The sequence below is a fragment of the Myotis brandtii genome, unplaced genomic scaffold (assembly GCF_000412655.1).
Source record: "Myotis brandtii unplaced genomic scaffold, ASM41265v1 scaffold199, whole genome shotgun sequence".
Classification (NCBI taxonomy): Eukaryota; Metazoa; Chordata; class Mammalia; order Chiroptera; family Vespertilionidae; genus Myotis; species Myotis brandtii.
Genome location: NW_005357414.1, coordinates 1,385,894 through 1,402,696, shown reverse-complemented (window position 1 = coordinate 1,402,696; position 16,803 = coordinate 1,385,894). Strand labels below are relative to the sequence as shown.

At 39.2% G+C, this 16,803-nt stretch overlaps 1 protein-coding gene across 2 annotated transcripts in view; it reads left to right on the top strand.

The window, feature by feature from the left end:
* Positions 1-16,803, top strand: part of RGAG1 (retrotransposon gag domain containing 1) — a 152,211-nt gene that overhangs the window by 4,188 nt on the left and 131,220 nt on the right. Inside the window, exon 2 of one of the 2 annotated variants that reach the window (XM_014538819.1) lies at positions 11,701-11,832. The gene's annotated coding sequence lies outside the window, so the exon portion shown is untranslated. Of the gene's footprint in view, positions 1-11,657; positions 11,833-16,803 lie in introns of those variants that run through there. The other variant, XM_005865203.2, reaches the window with a different exon arrangement.

Genomic DNA, 16,803 nt, shown 5'->3' with positions numbered 1-16,803 from the left:
TGGCCTGTGCCCTCTTGCAGTCTGGGCCCCCTCGGGGGATGTCCGCCTGCCTGCTTAGGCCCAATCCCCAGGCCTAAGCCAGCAGTCAGACATCCCTCTTGCAGTCTGGGTCTCTTGCAGTTCTGGACCCCTCACTCCTTACCACCCACCTGCAGCGGAGGTGGGAGAAGCTCCCGCCACCGCCACTGCGCTCTTCAGCAGTGAGCTGGGCTTCTGGCTGAGCAGCACTCCCCTTGTGGAAGCGCACTGACCACCAGGGGGCAGGCAGCTCCTGCATTGAGCATCTGGTGGTCAGTGCGTGTCATAGCGACCAGTTGTTCTGCCGTTCAGTCGAGTTGCATATTACGCTTTTAATATATATACATACACACACACACACACACACTATTTTCATCTTGAACTATATCTTCAATAATTTGATCTTTACTGAGAGTCAGTGTTATTCTTAGGGTGTAATGAACCATAGTAACTACTGCATAACATATATGCACTGGTGCCTTATGCTCTGGACCACACAGGCAAATATTGAAACATTTCTACCTACCTCATTGCCAGCTCTTCAGGCAAACCCCATACCTTGAAAGTGACTAAATTTCCTAAGTCAAGAGAGGCTGTATATAATATAATAAAAGGCTAATATGCAAATAGACTGAATGGCAGAACAACCGGAACAACCGGTCGCTATGATGTGCGCTGACCACCAGGGGGAACATGGCAGGAGCTGGCCATGGCAGGATGGTGGAGCAGGTCAGCGGGGGCGCCAGACCAAGGCATGGCACCGGTTGCTGCCATTGGGGCAAGCCTCTGGTGGTTACTGAAAATTCTTTGCTCCCACGCACTGCAGTCCTGCCTGGAGCTCGCATCTGCTTCCGGCAATGGCCCTGCTCGCACCCACTGCCAGCGCTGGCCCCACTCACACCTGCAGCCAGCGCCAGAACCACCGCTTTCACCCGCTGCTGGTGCCTGGTGCCTGGTGCCGGTCCCGATCATTCGGTACCATCAGCTGGTGTGAGCAGCAGCTGCCAGCCCTGATTGCCACTGAGGACTTCGCCACCTCCCCCTGCTCCTGAGGGCCGATTGCAGCAGCCACTGCTCACACCTGCTGATGGCGCTGGCCCCACTCGCACCCGCTGCTGGTGCCAGCCCCCTTCGCTCAGCGGGTGCAAGCGGGGCCGGTGCCATCAGCGTGTGGGAGCAGTGGCAGTGGGAATGGGTCTGCTGGCAGACAGGGGACCAGGCCATGTTGGGAGGGGCTGGGCAGAGGCGTGGAGAATGGGCCTTGACCCGCCCCTGTGCCTACCACAGCCTCATAGCCCACAGTTCCTTTCAAAGTGCACGAATTCGTGCACTGAGCCCCTAGTATAATATAAGAAGCACCATTACACACTTACGGTTAAGGACAGTGACTCTAGAGAGTCATTGCATTATACAACTCCAGGGGGCACCCTGCCTAGCTTTGAATGCTCTCTACCACATAATAACTACATGACATTGGACAAGTCATTCAATCTCAGTGAGCCTCAGTTTCCTTCTATGTAAAATGAAGTTAATCCTTCTTTGTGGGGTTATTGAAAAGATTCTATAATATAATGCATTAAAGCCTTCATTCAACACCGTGTCTGACACATAATGCATACTCAATAAATGGATGGTAGCTATTATAAATACAACAGAGGAAGGGCATATAATTCTAGGATCACCTTGAGAGTAAAGATCTGATTTTGCTAGAAAGGTAAAGGATCATTAGGAAATACTATCTGGGAAAAATAATGATATAATGATGTGTGACTGATACTGATTTGATCCTTACTAGATAGAGGGCTGGAACTTTGTGCTGCTTATTGCTGTATCCCATAATAGAATAGTGCTTGGCATATAGGAGTCACTCAATAAACATGAGTTATATGAATGCAACTGGAGATTACCAATGGCATAGGCCCCAGAACTCAATAGTAGCCAATCCACAAGGGTGAGCTTAGTACAATGCCCTGAACACAGTAAGTACTCAAAAAAGAATGAGTGATGACAGTTTTATACCTTCCCAGGTCATTGCCCACTTTACCTTGTTGGATAAAATACATCACCCAAATTTCTGCTTTCCTTATGTTGCCTCTGTTTCATTAACTCCACAACCCTACCCTAACTTTAGAATCCTAGGTTAATCATGTGCATTTATTTGACAAATCCTCCTTGAACACTTAACTACATGCTAGGCATTATGCTAAATGCCAGGGATCTGGAGCTTGTGGTGTAGTAGAGAGACTGGTAGTATATAAGTAAAAAGAAAAAAAAAACAACAAACAAAACAAACACAGACAAGGTGATTTTCAATAGTGATAAGTGCTGAGAGAAAAATAAGACAAGGTAACATTATAGGTTACTGTAAATTGGATGGTCAGAGAAAGTTTCTCTAAGGATGTGACACCTGAGCTAGAGGTTGAAGATCAGTAATTGTGGAAATAGCTGCTGCTAGTTCTCTTTGAAGTGCCCAGTTTCTTCTGAAAAGCTGTGAAAAATCTCTCAGAAAATAGAGGACAGTTAAGCACAGACTGGAGACTGCAAGAGAGGAAAGGAAGCAAAGATTGGCAAGTTGACATGCTGCTCAATCCCATCTCAACCTTTCAAAACTATTTTTAGAAGTTAAGTGTTAGAGGTCACTTACAGATCATCCAGATCAGTGCTTTCATATATGTGGTATATGTCCCCCTGGTGGTGTACGAGATAATTGTAGGTGATTGCCAATGAACATTATTTATTTTGGTGTGCATTTTAAAATACAACTAATATCCAACCCATTGTTTCATAATTATTATTGTTTAGGAGGAGGTTAAAGTAGTTAGAACCATAGCACTTGGCTTTCTGAGACCAACTTGGCTGGCCAAGACCCTATTGGGATGAGGCGAAGGTGAAGAAGGCTGCCACCTTCACCCCCAGGGAATGAGAGAGCAGGCCTGAACACCCTGTCTGTAATTCATGTTGTCTTTGGATATGGCAAAAATTGTGCAGGTCATACAAAGATGGAAAAACTGATTTGGTTCCTACCTTTGAATCCCTTCTGGAAAAAAATTATTTAAAGCCTAAAAATATCTACGAGAATGGCAGGGCCCTTTGGTGGTTAAGAAAAAGGCCTTCAGAGTTAATCAGAACTTAATTTGAATCCTAGCTCTGCCATGTAATTGCTATATGATCTCAAGCAAGTAGTCTAAACCTTACTATGCCTTAGATTCCTCATCTTCAGAGGTGTGGATTCTAGAGCCTACTTCTTAGGGTCGTTGAAAGGATGAGATGAGATAAGATACATGGGAAGTACTTTTCCCAGTGCCTGGCACATAATAAGTGCTCAAAATACATAATAGCTATGATTATCCAAGTTTTCTGGGGCAGTCCTGATTTCAAATATTTTGTTCCATTTTCAGACTATGTTTTCCCATTTGAAATTCCAAAATGTGATCACTGTGCATTTCTCTTCTGCCTTTTAAGGAGGCTTTGTTTTTTCAGGCATCAGAACATAAAATTGCCTCCCCTCCCCACACTTGATTTGAAACCCTCAATCCTAGTCAGAGATATTTTATTAAGACCCAAAGCAGACTTGTGCCCATGAAGAATTGGCAGGCCAGGGTGGGGTGAGGTGGGGGAAGAAGCCTGATCTTGAACCCAGAAGTACTTAGTCAATAAAGTTTTCAGTTTTCCACAGAAGTACACACAATGAGTGGACAAACTAGAAGCCAGGGATGAGAAATCTTTTCACCAGGTGTGCCCTTAATTTCCAGTTCTGTTTGAAGGTTTTGCTTTAATAATGCAAAGGTGAAGTTCAGATTGTAGATGGCCTGGCATTGCTCACAATCAGTTGTTTTTTCTAAATTATCCAAACTACAGTATAATTATACATTTGAAATGTCTTGTAATGAAACAGCATTGTCATTACACAACTGTCAACATCAGTATTTAACCTATAGGGTACAGCTGCCCTCTCACATTCATTATAATCAGATTCTACTTGTTTACAGATAGCAGGTTGAGGAAACCCACCAAATGGCTTTTGCTCTGGGATCTATATGCCCTCTAGTGACAGCCAAAACTCATAGAAAATCATCGCTTCATATTTGAATCAATATGGATATATCAAAACTATACTCTCCTTCTTGATCAACTCCTGAGTTCTGCATTACATTGAGAAAAATGCATTAGAGTCATTGATGCCTCCACAGATTTGTGAGATAAAAGATTAAGCAATGGGACAGCCAGGCAAGAGCCTGGGGTGCCAATTTACAAGGGGTGTTAAGAAATCTCTGGGATTAATTATAAACATTGTGTCGACTAATTTGGGTTTCTGCCAGTGCTTCCCAAAGCAATTGTTAAGATGGAAATTGGTCCCCTCTCTTGCTAACGAGGCGCGGGGCCCTTGAATAAAAAATTAAAAGCAAAAATAAATCAGTCCTCACTGGTGTCAGCCATTGCATTTTTGTGATGAACACGTGCAAGTTATTGGGTGTGCCACCAACTGTGGGATTAACAAACTTGAAGTTGCTTAAAGTGAGTGACTCTCCACAATCAGCTGAGATTGTGAAACAAAACAGCACATGCCACAGTGCTATTTACCAGGAATGAGGGGTTTATACTCTTATCTAAATTTTAAATCCTCTAATACTACTCCATGAAAGTTGTCTGGTTTGAAAAGTTGCAAAAGGGAACTAAAGAGAAAACAAGAACTACAGAAGAGTAGGATATGGTTTGTTATCAAGAAATACCAAAAAAAAAAAAAAAAAAAAAACCAAAAAAAAAACAACAGGAAAATCTAAAATCTTTTAAATGTGACTTTATAATTATATTCTTGTAAATTACTTCCATTTTATTCAGTTTTGGGTGACAAAAAAGAAAATAAATGAAAGTAAGAAATTAGTAGGTTAAAATGCCAATTTAGGAATTTTGCTGTAGTTGAAGGCGATAAAACATAGTGGTTTAGCTTACAGGCTAAGGCTTCAGCCTGCCTGAGCTTAAATCCTGGCTCTACCACTTACTGTGTGATCTTGCCTAAGTAACTTAATCTGTTTGGTCCCCATATATTAAACAGAGATGTGACGATGACGACGACGATGATGATGATGCCAAACTCCTAGTATTAAATGAGATAATGCATGTAAAGTGGTTAGCACAGTGCCCGACACATGGTAAGTTCTCAATAAATACTGTAGTAGCTGTTACTATGATAGACTTTTTTGTAAATTCTTTATTTTGAACATGATGAAAATAGTTATTTTTATTAATAAAAACTCAGTCTCTTCCTACCTTCATTAAGTAAATGTTGAGCAAATATTTAAAAATATTGAAGATACACGAGAATATAAAGCCCTCCTGGGGCATTCACATGTTTAATTCAGACTTGCTGAGGGGGGCAATTATGTCACAGTCAAAAGAACCCTAGATTTAGAGTTAGAAAATCTGGCATCAAGTCCCATCTCTGCCACGTAGCAGCTACTAATATGACTATGAACAAATCACGTAACCTCTCTGAGTTACAATTTCCTCATAAGAAAATGGAGATCTTATATAATGAAGAGGTAATATGCAAATTGACCATCACTCCAACACACAAGATGGCCGCCCCCATGTGGTCAAAGGTGGCTACCCCCATGTGGACACAAGATGGCTGCCACAAGATGGCCTGCAGGTGAGGGCAGTTGGGGGACATCAGGCCTGCAGGGGAGGGCAGTTGGGGGGGACCAGGCCTTCAGGGGAGGGCAGTTGGGGGGGGACCAGGCCTGCAGAGGAGGGCAGTTAGGGGCAATCGGGCTGGCAGGGGAGCAGTTAGGCATTGATCAGACTGGCAGGGGAGTGGTTAAGGGGTCATCAGGCTAGCAGGCAGAAGCGATTAGGGGCAATCAGGCAGGCAGGCAGGTGAGCAGTTAGGAGCCAGCAGTCCTGGATTGTGAGAGGGATTCAGATTGCCCATTTAGGCCCAATCCTGATGGGATCAGACCTAAACGGGCAGTTGGACATCCTTCAAGGGGTCCCAGATTGGAGTGGGTGCAGGCTGGGCTGAGGGACACACCCCCATGCATGAATTTCATGCACCGGGCCTCTAGTTATATATAAATCTTAAACAAAATCTCCTTATAAATAGCAATTGAGTAAATGGTTACGTTGTAGATCTCACAAGTATAACTTTGCATGGTAAGTAAAAGACCCATGTTCTAACATGATAGCGGCTCAGGGGAGAGCAGTTAGGGGTGACCAGGCTGGCGGGGAAGGGCAGGTAGGGGTGACCAGGCTGGTAGGGGAGGGCAGTTAGGGGCAACCAGGCTGGCAGGGAGGGCAGTTGGGAGCAAACAGGCCAGCAGGGAAGGGCAGTTGGGAGGGACAAGTCCTGCAGGGGAGGGCAGTTGGGGGGGACAAGGCTGGCAGGAGAGTGCAGGTAGGGGTGACCGGGCCGGCAGGGGAGGGCAGTTAGCGGCAACCAGGCTTGCAGGGAGGGCAGTTGGGAGGGACAAGGTCAGCAGGGTAGGGCAGTTGGGGGGGACCAGGCCGGCAGGGGAGGGCAGTTAGGGGCAACCAGTCTTGCAGGAAGGGCAGTTTGGGGTGACCAGGCCTGCAGGGGAGGGCAGTTGGGGACGACCAGGCTGGCAGGGGAGCGCAGTTAGGGGAGACCAGTCCTGCTGGGCAGGGTAGTTGAGGGCGACCAGGCTGGTATGGGAGGGCAGTTAGTGGTGACCGGGCCAGCAAGGGAGGGCAGTTGGGGCAACCCAGCCTGCAGGGGAGAGCAGTTAGGGGTGATCAGGCAGGCAGGCAGGTGAGCTGTTGGGAGCCAGCAGTGTTGGATTGTGAGAGGGATCCCAGATTGGAGAGGGTGCAGGCTGGGCTGAGGGACACACAGCCCCCCCCCATGCACGAATTTCTTGCACTGGGCCTCTAGTACCAATATAATAGATCAGTGGTGAAGATTAGAGGAAAACTTGTATATAAAAACACTTGGCACCTATTAAGTACTCAGCAAATATTTGTTGACTCTGAATCACAGAGTTAAAAGAATTCTATGGAAATTTCAATATGTACCTACTATCCAGGATGATGGCTCAAGTTACTGAGCAGCACTGGTATTGCCTCAAATCAGCTTCTACTATTTCTGGTGAAAAGGTCAGTATTACTCTCAAATCCACATATCCCCAGTACCTGATTGTGTATAGCTGCTGAGGTTTTTTAAAGCAGGAAAATAGATGCCATCAAAGTCCTTTCCAAACATATGCAGTACTAAAAATGTGCTGAAATATTCCAAAGATTCTACTGTTAATACCAACTTAAAGAATAATGAGGAAGTAGATGATGGTGACTACAATAACATCTTTTCGTTTTTTGTTAGGTTTTGTTTTAAAATGCTAGCATGATTATAGTCCAATTTTTTTTCTCTGTTGACTACTGAACAATATTGCTTGTTGGATGCTCCTAGAATCTGTTTGGCTATGGTATAACTTGCTTTAGTGTACATAAAATTAGATTTAATGCAGAAACAGGAGAATAGCATCAGAATGATTCCAGGATACTCATACCAGTAGACCTTAAAAAAGTATTTGACAACATTAGCTGACTTCAACTCTAATAGTTACTGAGAAAATTTGGCTGTCTCTAGAAGCTCCTACTTAAAGATACTAATGTCAGATAGATGTTACAGCAATATGTAAGGAGGCTTTATAAATCAGTAGTAAAAAGACCAGTAGAAAAGCACATAAAATATATGAGCAGCGTATTCAAAAGAGAACTAAAAATGGTCATATGATCAATAAGCATATGAAAAAGTATCCAATCTCACTAATATTTAAAGAAATGATAAACTACAATAATATACTATTTTTACTAATATGATAATGATAGTGCTAAAGATATATTTTTTATTAAAATAATTTTTATTTTTCAATTACAGTTGACATATTAATTTCAGGTGTACAACACATTTATTAGACATTTATATAACTTACAAATTGATTACCCTGAGAAATCTAGCACCCATCTAATATATACATAGTTATTACAATATTACTGACTATACTAGAGGCCCGGTGCACGAATTTGTGCATGGGTGGTGTCCCTCAGCCTGGCTGGCGATCAGGGCTGATCAGGGCCATCTCACTCAGTCCTGATTGGGGCCGATCAGGGATGGCCGGCCAAGGGGAGGGACCATGGAAGGTTGGCGGTGGGAGCACACTGACCACCAGGGGGCAGCTCCTTCATTGAGCGTCTGCCCCCTGGTTGTCAGTGCACATCATAGCAACTTGTCAGTCAGTCGATTGTTCGTTCAGTCACTTAGGCTTGTGCTGAGCTTTATATCCCCTTGACTATTCCATAACTACCAATTTGTACATTTTAATCCCTTCACCTTTTTCACACATTTCCCCAATACCCCTCCCATCTACAACCATCAAAATGTTCTCTGTATTTATGTCTGTTTTTGTTCTTATATGTTTTTTTGTTTTTTGGTGTTTCCACATATAAGTAAAATCATATGGCTGACTTATTTCATTTAACATAATATCCTCTAGGTCAGGGGTGGGCAAACTTTTTGACTCGAGGGCCACAATGGGTTCTTAAACTGGACCGGAGGGCCAGAACAAAAGCATGGATGGAGTGTTTGTGTGAACTAATATAAATTCAAAGTAAACATCATTACATGAAGGGGTACGGTCTTTTTTTTTTTTAGTTTTATTCATTTCAAACGGGCCGGATCCGGCCCACGGGCCGTAGTTTGCCCACGGCTGCTCTAGGTCCATTCATGTTGTTGCAGATGGCAAGATTTCATTCTTTTTTTTTTTTAATGGCTGAATTGTATTCCATTGTATATGTGCACCACTTCTTTTTTATCTATTCATCTATGAACAGTTAAGTTGCTTCCATATATTGGCAATCCTATATAATAAAAGCCTAATATGCAAATTGACTGAATGGTGGAACGACCACTGGGATGACCGGTTGCTAGATGCACACTGACCACCAGAGGGCAGACGCTCAACGCAGCAGCTGCCCCCAGCCCACAGGCCCCAGACCAGCTAAGGAGGGTGCCAACGGGGCCCCCCCGATCACCTCACCGTTGCCCCACAGATTGGCCCTGATCACCGGCCAGGCCTAGGTACCTTAGTCATGCATGAATCTCGTGCAACAGGCCTCTATTTATAAATAATGCTGCAAAAAACATATGGATGCAGATATTGTTTCAATTTAGTGTTTTGGTTTTTTGGATAAATAGCCAGAATTGGAATTGCTTGGTCCTTCTTTATCTCTTGCTATAGCCTTCTTTTTAAAGTCTATTTTGTCTGGCAAAAGTATTGCTACCAGATTTTTTAATCTGTTTCCATTTACATAAAAAGTATATTTTTCATTCCTATGCTTTCATGCTGTTGATCTCTTGTGGACAGTGGACAGCATATGTATGGGTCTTCATTTCTTATCCATTCAGCCATCCTGTATTTTGTGATTGGAGCATTTAACCCAGTTGTATTTAAAGTAATTGTTCATAGATATATACAGAGTGAGGCAAAAGTAGGTACATAGCTGTTTGTGTGGAAAATAATGCAGTAATTAATAAATAATAATACAAGAATAAACTCTGTGTTTCACACACAACTGTAAACCTACTTTTGTCTCACCATGTATTTATTGCCATTTTATCATTCATATTTTGATGTTGTGTTTGTTTTTGTTTTTTCCTTAAACTAGACCCTTTAACATTTCTTGTGGTACTGGTTTGGTGGTGATGAACTTTAATTTTTTTCTTGTCTGGGAAGTTCTTTATCCATCCTTCGATTCTAAATGATAGCTTTGTTGGGTAGAATAATCTGATTGTAAATTCTTGCTTTTCATCACTTTGAATGTTTTGTGCCAATTCCTTTGGCCTGCAACATGTCTGTTGAGAAACAGCTGACATTCTTATGGGAGATCCCGTGTAGGTAACAAACTGCTTTTCTGTAGCTGCTGTTAAGATTTTCTCTTTGCCTTTAACCTTTAGCATTTTAATTATGATGTGTCTTGGTGTGGGCCTCTATGAGGCTAAAAATATTTTAAAACATGTTATTAGAAAGGCCCAGAAAAACAGGTACTCCTATACATGGCTGATAAAAACTTTCAATTTGGCCATGAGTATATCAGTGCCTGGCATACAGCATGCTCTCAATAAATATTTTTCAATGAATAAATGATTTTTTGTTACTGGCATTGGAATATATTTTTAAGCATCTAGGAAACCCAAGTAGAAAAACTAACCAAAAGTTGGAGACAGAATTCATGGATTATTATTTATGTGAGGGGCCACTTTAAAAACACATAGAAAAATTATACACTTGACTATAACTGTTTAGATGGTGAGTCTCAGTACAATTTTCTGAATTCATAAAAACTACCACTGAATCTATATAATGTACTAATCTTTCCATTATTGTCACCCAAATTTGTGGGAATTTATAACACACTGTTATTGTTAGCTTGATTTTATGCCATCTCTCCCTTTTCCTAAAAATGCTGTATGGCATAATATTTTAAATTAATGTGCTGTGTATTTAATTTTGTTTTGGGAATCTTTCAAAAGCCCATGATGATCCTCAGTATATTTGAAGACACTCTAGACAGTGGCACATTTAGGGATGGAAATCACTGCTTTGCAGCCATCCGTATGATATTTTTCAATAGCTTTTCACTAGTTCTGCAATGTACGTAATCTTCTCACAATGTGAAAAGATCTTTTCTGTCAATAAGGAAAGTATAATTTTGTTAATGATAGGTAAGCACCTTATTATCTGCATTTGGCAGGCTTAGAAGTATTGCTGGGGGTTTTTTTTGTGTTTTTTTTTTTTTTGAGAAAAACAACTGTTTCCAGATGTCATTAAAGCAGGCATTACCACTGACAAAGCTTTCTCACAAAGTATCTTACAACAGTTTTGTGTGCTGTCAGAGCTCCTTGAACCAAAAATTCTGTGGGAGTTAGGGCCCTGTACTTTCTAATTGCTAATTTCTTTGATTGCAACCTCCTGTTCAGATATTACAGTGAGTGACATTTCCATTATTCCATACATACACATTTCTATTTGTATAACCACATTGCTTCAGTATTATGACACTTTTGAACTTTGTGTATGCTTGCCCAGAATTCTGAAATTGCCATCAGTAGCACATAGACATTTTGGGACTGTTGGAAATTAACACAATATATTGTATTTATTATGGAAGCATTAATTTTAGCTTTCCTTCATGGATTTATTTATATAAATGCAATCATTTTTAATACATGGCTATCATTTTTGGCATTTCTCAATTATATGGGCTAGTTTCTTATCCCAAAGAGTAATTATTATAATAATTTCTCAGTTCAAAAGATTAATTATTATAATTACTTCAGTATTTTATCCACCAGACCAACAGTTACTTTTGTACTTATTAAGCTTCCCAAGGTCTTTGTTGAATTTACTGATTTTTATCCATTCCAGTCTTCTTTGTCTTTTAGTTTCTCAATATTAGAAACCGTCATGAAAAACAAAAATTCAAAAACTAGTAACAATTTGAGTGACTTGTTTTTCTTTCTGACCTATCTAAATAAATTCTGTTCTACATGAAAGTTTAGCTTTCCATTCTATCTACACAACTGAGAATTCAACAAAAAACTTCTATCCATGCAAACTATGAAGTTGCCTTAAACTACATATTTGCATGCTATATTGTTAAATACAGGATTTAAGAAAGAAGTACACTGCAATTGGAGACTCATGATGCTATCCTGAGAACAATGATTGAAGATTTTCAAAAGTAAGCCACTGACATATCCATCCTATGGATTACTGAACAGCCATTAAGAAGAATGTGGTAAGTCTTTATGTACTCAAATAGAAAGATGTCAAAGACATACTGTTGAGTAAAATTAGAAAGTCACATCATATGTATAGTAAGGTATAATTTAGGTAGAAATATATATGTCTATATGTGTTCTTATGTATATATTCATATGTATTGATATACATAGATGAAGGTCTGGACTGAACTGTTGTTATAGTTATCTCTTGGAAGAGAATTGAAATGGGTAGAGGAATGGGTATAAAAAGAGATATTTGCTTTTCACTACATGCTTTTGTAAATTTTAATTTTTTATAAGCACATATTACTTTTATAATTTTAGAAATATTTTTTTAGTAAAATAAAACCTCCAATGAGATTTTTCTCTTAGCCTCAGGCCTGAACTATTAAATGAGCAGAAGTTCTGAGATAGGACCTCATTAACCTTCAATTATCTAATTTGTTGCTTCTAATAACCCTGTAAGATCTTTTAAGCTTCCCAAGGTCTTTGTTGAATTTACTGATTTTTATCCATTTGAGTCTTCTATGTCTTTTAGTTTCTCAATATTAGAAACTGTCAGGAAAAACAAAAATTCAAAAGCTAGTAATAATTTGAGTGACTTGTTTTTCTGTTTCCTATTTGGAATGCAAAACCTAAGGCTCAGAGAGATGAAGTAATTTGTTAAAAGCCACACAGCTAGTAAAAGCACTTGAGCAAGGATTTCAACTTGGATCTATGTGGCTCTTGAACCTATGTTTTGGTCACTGGTTACCACTGCTTAATAGATTCTAAAGAATATGATATTCCTTATCCTTAAGGAGATTATGGAATATGATGTTTCTTTTAACATGTAATAATAAGAGCAAACATCTACTTAGTAGTGGGCAGATTTTAAGCATATATTAACTCATTTATTCCTCACAACAGCCCTATAAGGTAGGTATTATTATTATTGTTATTATTATTATTATATTCCTTATTATTTTCATCATCCTCATTTTTCAAATGAAGAAACTGTGGTACATGGAGATTACATAACTTGAAAAATGTGTAAGTGGCAGAGCAAATATTTGAACCCAGTCAGTCTTGTCATTCATGCCTCTGTTATTCTAGGCATCATGTATAAGATAATCCTCTACACTCTCCCCAAATTCCTATTCTCCCATTCTCCCACCAAGAAAAAAATGAAATGTATCGACAAAACCCAAACTGCAAACCAAATAAAGTCATGGCTCAAAGAAAGCTTATTGTCTTATGTTTTCACATTAATTTTTAAGTATCTGTACAATTCTTAGTGGGCTGTATTTCCTGCTGAAGTGAAATGTTTCCAGTTTGAAACCCAAAATAAGTTATAAATCTGCCCCTTCAGGCATTCTCCTTTGTTTGGAGAATATGAAGCAGAAGAAGTATATAACAGAAAAGAGAAAATACAACTGGGTCTGGGATGTCTATCATTGGTGGCAGTCTTCCAGTCTCAAATAAATTTCACTTTATTCCTCAATCTGATAGAAGGCATCTACAAAACCCCACAGATAACATCATATTTAATGATGAAGACTGAAAGCTTTCCCCCTAAGATAAGGAACAAAACAAGGATGTCTTCTCTCATAACTTCTATTCAACACTGTACCAGAAGTTCTCACCAGGGAAATTGGGCAAGAAAACAAACAAACAAACAAACAAACAAACAAAACAAACAAAAATATACGCTATCAGGGTTGGAAAGGAAGAAGTAAAACTATATTTGCAGATGGCTTGATGTTATACATAGAAAACCCCAGAGAATTCACAGAATAACCATTAAAGCTAATAGAAGACTTCAGCAAAGTTGCAGGACAAATATACAAAATATAGTTGTGTTTCAGTACTAGCAGTGAAAATGAAATGTGAAAATGAAATGAAGAAAACAATTCTATTGATTTCAATAGCATAAAAAAGAATAAATGGTGCCCCAGCTTGTTTTGTTCAGTGGATAGAGTGTCAGCTGTGGACTGAAGGGTCGCGGGTTCAATTCAGGTCAGGGGCATGTACCTCCGTTGCAGGCTCGATACCTGGCCACAGTTGGGACACCTGCGGGAGGAAACCAATAGACGTGTCTCTCTCACATCCATGTTTCTCTCTCTCTGTCTCTTCCCCTCCCTTCCACTCTCTCTAAAAATCAATGGAAAAAATATCCTCAGGTGAGGATTAACACTGAAAAAAAAGAATAAATGGTTAGGTATAAATTTAATCCAAGACTGTACAAGATTTGTGCACTGAAAACTACAAAACATTGTTGAATGAAATGAAATGGAAAGAAATCCCATCTTCATGACTCAGAAGAAAATATTGTTAAGGTAGAAATAATACCCTAACTAATCTATAGAGTCAATACAATCCCAGCTGTCTTCTTTGCAGAAATTTAATGATGAGCCTAAAATTTATATGGAAATGCAAGGGACCCAGAATAGCCAAACCAATATTAAAAAACAACAAACAAACAAACAAACAAACAAAACATAGTCAAAGGATGCACACTTCCCAATTTCAAAACTTAATACCAAGCTACAGCAACCAATGGGGTATGGGCATAAGGTAGACATATACATCAATGGGATATAATTGAGAGACCAGGAATAAACCCTTACATTTGGATTTGATTGATTTTCAATACGGGTGTCAAGGCATTTCAATGAAGAAGGAAGGGTATTTTCAACAAATAGTGTTCAGACATTGGAAATCCACATGTAAAAGAATGAGTTTGGACCCTTACCTTACACTATATACAAAATTAACTCAAAATAGATCAAAGACCCAACTGTAATAGATAATCCATAGAACTCTTTAAAGAAAATATAGGTGTAAATCTTCATGGCCTTGATTTAAGCAATATTTCTTAAATGTGATGTGAAAAGCATAAACAACCAAAGAAAAAATTGGTAAGTTGAGTGGGTCAAAATGAAAAACTTTTGTGAATCAAAGAAATGAATAGGCAATAGAATTGGATAAGAGAAAATGTTTGCAAACCATATGTCTGATAAGGGACTTGTATCTAGAATATATAAAGAATTCTTACTACCCAATAATAAAAAGACAAATAATCCATTTAAAAATGAGCAAGACAAAAATCTGAATGTACATTTCTATAAAGAAGATATACAAACAGCCAATAAGAACACAAAAAGATGATGAATATAATTAGTTATTAGGAAAATGCAAATCAAAACCACAATGACATACCATTTCACACTGATGGCTATAATAAAAAAGACAGATAACAAGGGTTATCAAGGATGTGGAAATATTGAAACACATACACTGCTGGTGGGATGTAAAATGGTACAGCTGCTGTTAAGACAGCAGGAAAATAGCCTGGCATTTCCTCAAAAACTTAAACATAAAATTATCATATGACTCACAATTCCACTCCTAGGTATATACCCAGGATAAATGAAAACATATTTTCACATAAAAACTTATATGTGATTGTTTACAACAGCATTATTTGTAATACCCCAAAAGTGGAAACAACCCCAATGTCCATCAGCTGATGAATGAATAAACAAAATGTGCTATATCCATACAATTAAATGTTATTCAGCCATGAAAATGAATGCAGTGCTGATACATGCTACAACACGCATGAAACTTGAAATCATTATGCTAAATGAGAGAAAACAGTCACAAAGGACCACTTGTTCTATGAGTCTATTTATAAGAAATTTCCAAGATAGGCAAATCCATTAAGGCAGAAAGTAGATTGGTGGTACCCTATGGCTGGGTGGGTGGGGGAGGTTTGTAAGTGAATGGGGAGTGACTATTAATAGGTATGGAATTTCCTTTTGGAGTGAAGATAATGTTCTAAAATTGATTATTGTGATGGTTGCACAACTCTGAAGGTACTAAAACTATTTTATTGTATACTTTAAATTGGGGAATTATATCTCAATAAAGTTCTTATTAAAAATTCACCTTGAGTTACTTGTGTAGCTGTCAAGTGTGATTAGAAGCAGAGGCAAAATCAATAAACTGCTCCACTACACCTTTGGATATCTGTCAAATAAATCAATTTGCCCTACAAATATTTATGGAGCACTCACTATGTTAGGTACTGGAAATCCAACAGAGAAGAAGATGGGAGAGAAACTGAAGGTGTCGTTCTTGTAGAAATGATAACAAAATCTCGTAACATTCATTAAACACCTACCATGTGCCACACAGTGTTTTAAAAATGTTACATGTATTACTTAATCTTCCCATAAACACTAAAACGTAGGTGGTATTATTATCCATATTTTGCTAGATAAGCAAATTGAATGTGAGAATTAGATGGTAATCGTTTCTGTCAAAGAAGGGAGTTTAGGCAGCTACCATTTTGGGTCCTGTGACTTGCAGCTTCCCTGGGGGCAGCCATTTTGAAATGGCAAAGGTCAACCCCTTTCTTTAAATTAGCCAATTGGGCAAGAGTGTGAGCCTAAGCTCTTCCAATCAAGAGTGAGGGACAGATGATGTTCAGCAAGCATAAAAGTCTGAGCAGACCACCCACTCAGTGTGCATACGCTCCCAGACCATATGCATGCACACCCTTCAGCAAAGTAAAGATATTTGCCTTGCTGTCTGCTTTGGGTTTTGCCAGGATCCCTGATTTTGGGGGCTTGCCTTATTTCTAGCATTGAACCTCAGAGAAATGAAGTAACTTGCCTAAGGCCATATATTTAGCAAGAGATTAGAATAAAATTGGAATCAATTTTACCTGATTTTTCAGTATGTATGCCTAATTGCATTATTAATTTTGCATCCTTGTATTGAAATACTGAAACCAATAGCTCCATTAATTTAGTATTTCTTCCTGAAATATTATTTTGCAAAAGTCTTTCTTTCTTTGTCTGTAATTCATTAGTATGTTGTTCATTATAATCCACAAATGAGTGAGATCATGTGATATTTATCTTTCTCTGACTGACTTATTTCGCTTAGCATAATGCTCTCCAGCTCCATCCATGCTGTTGCAAATGGTAGGAGTT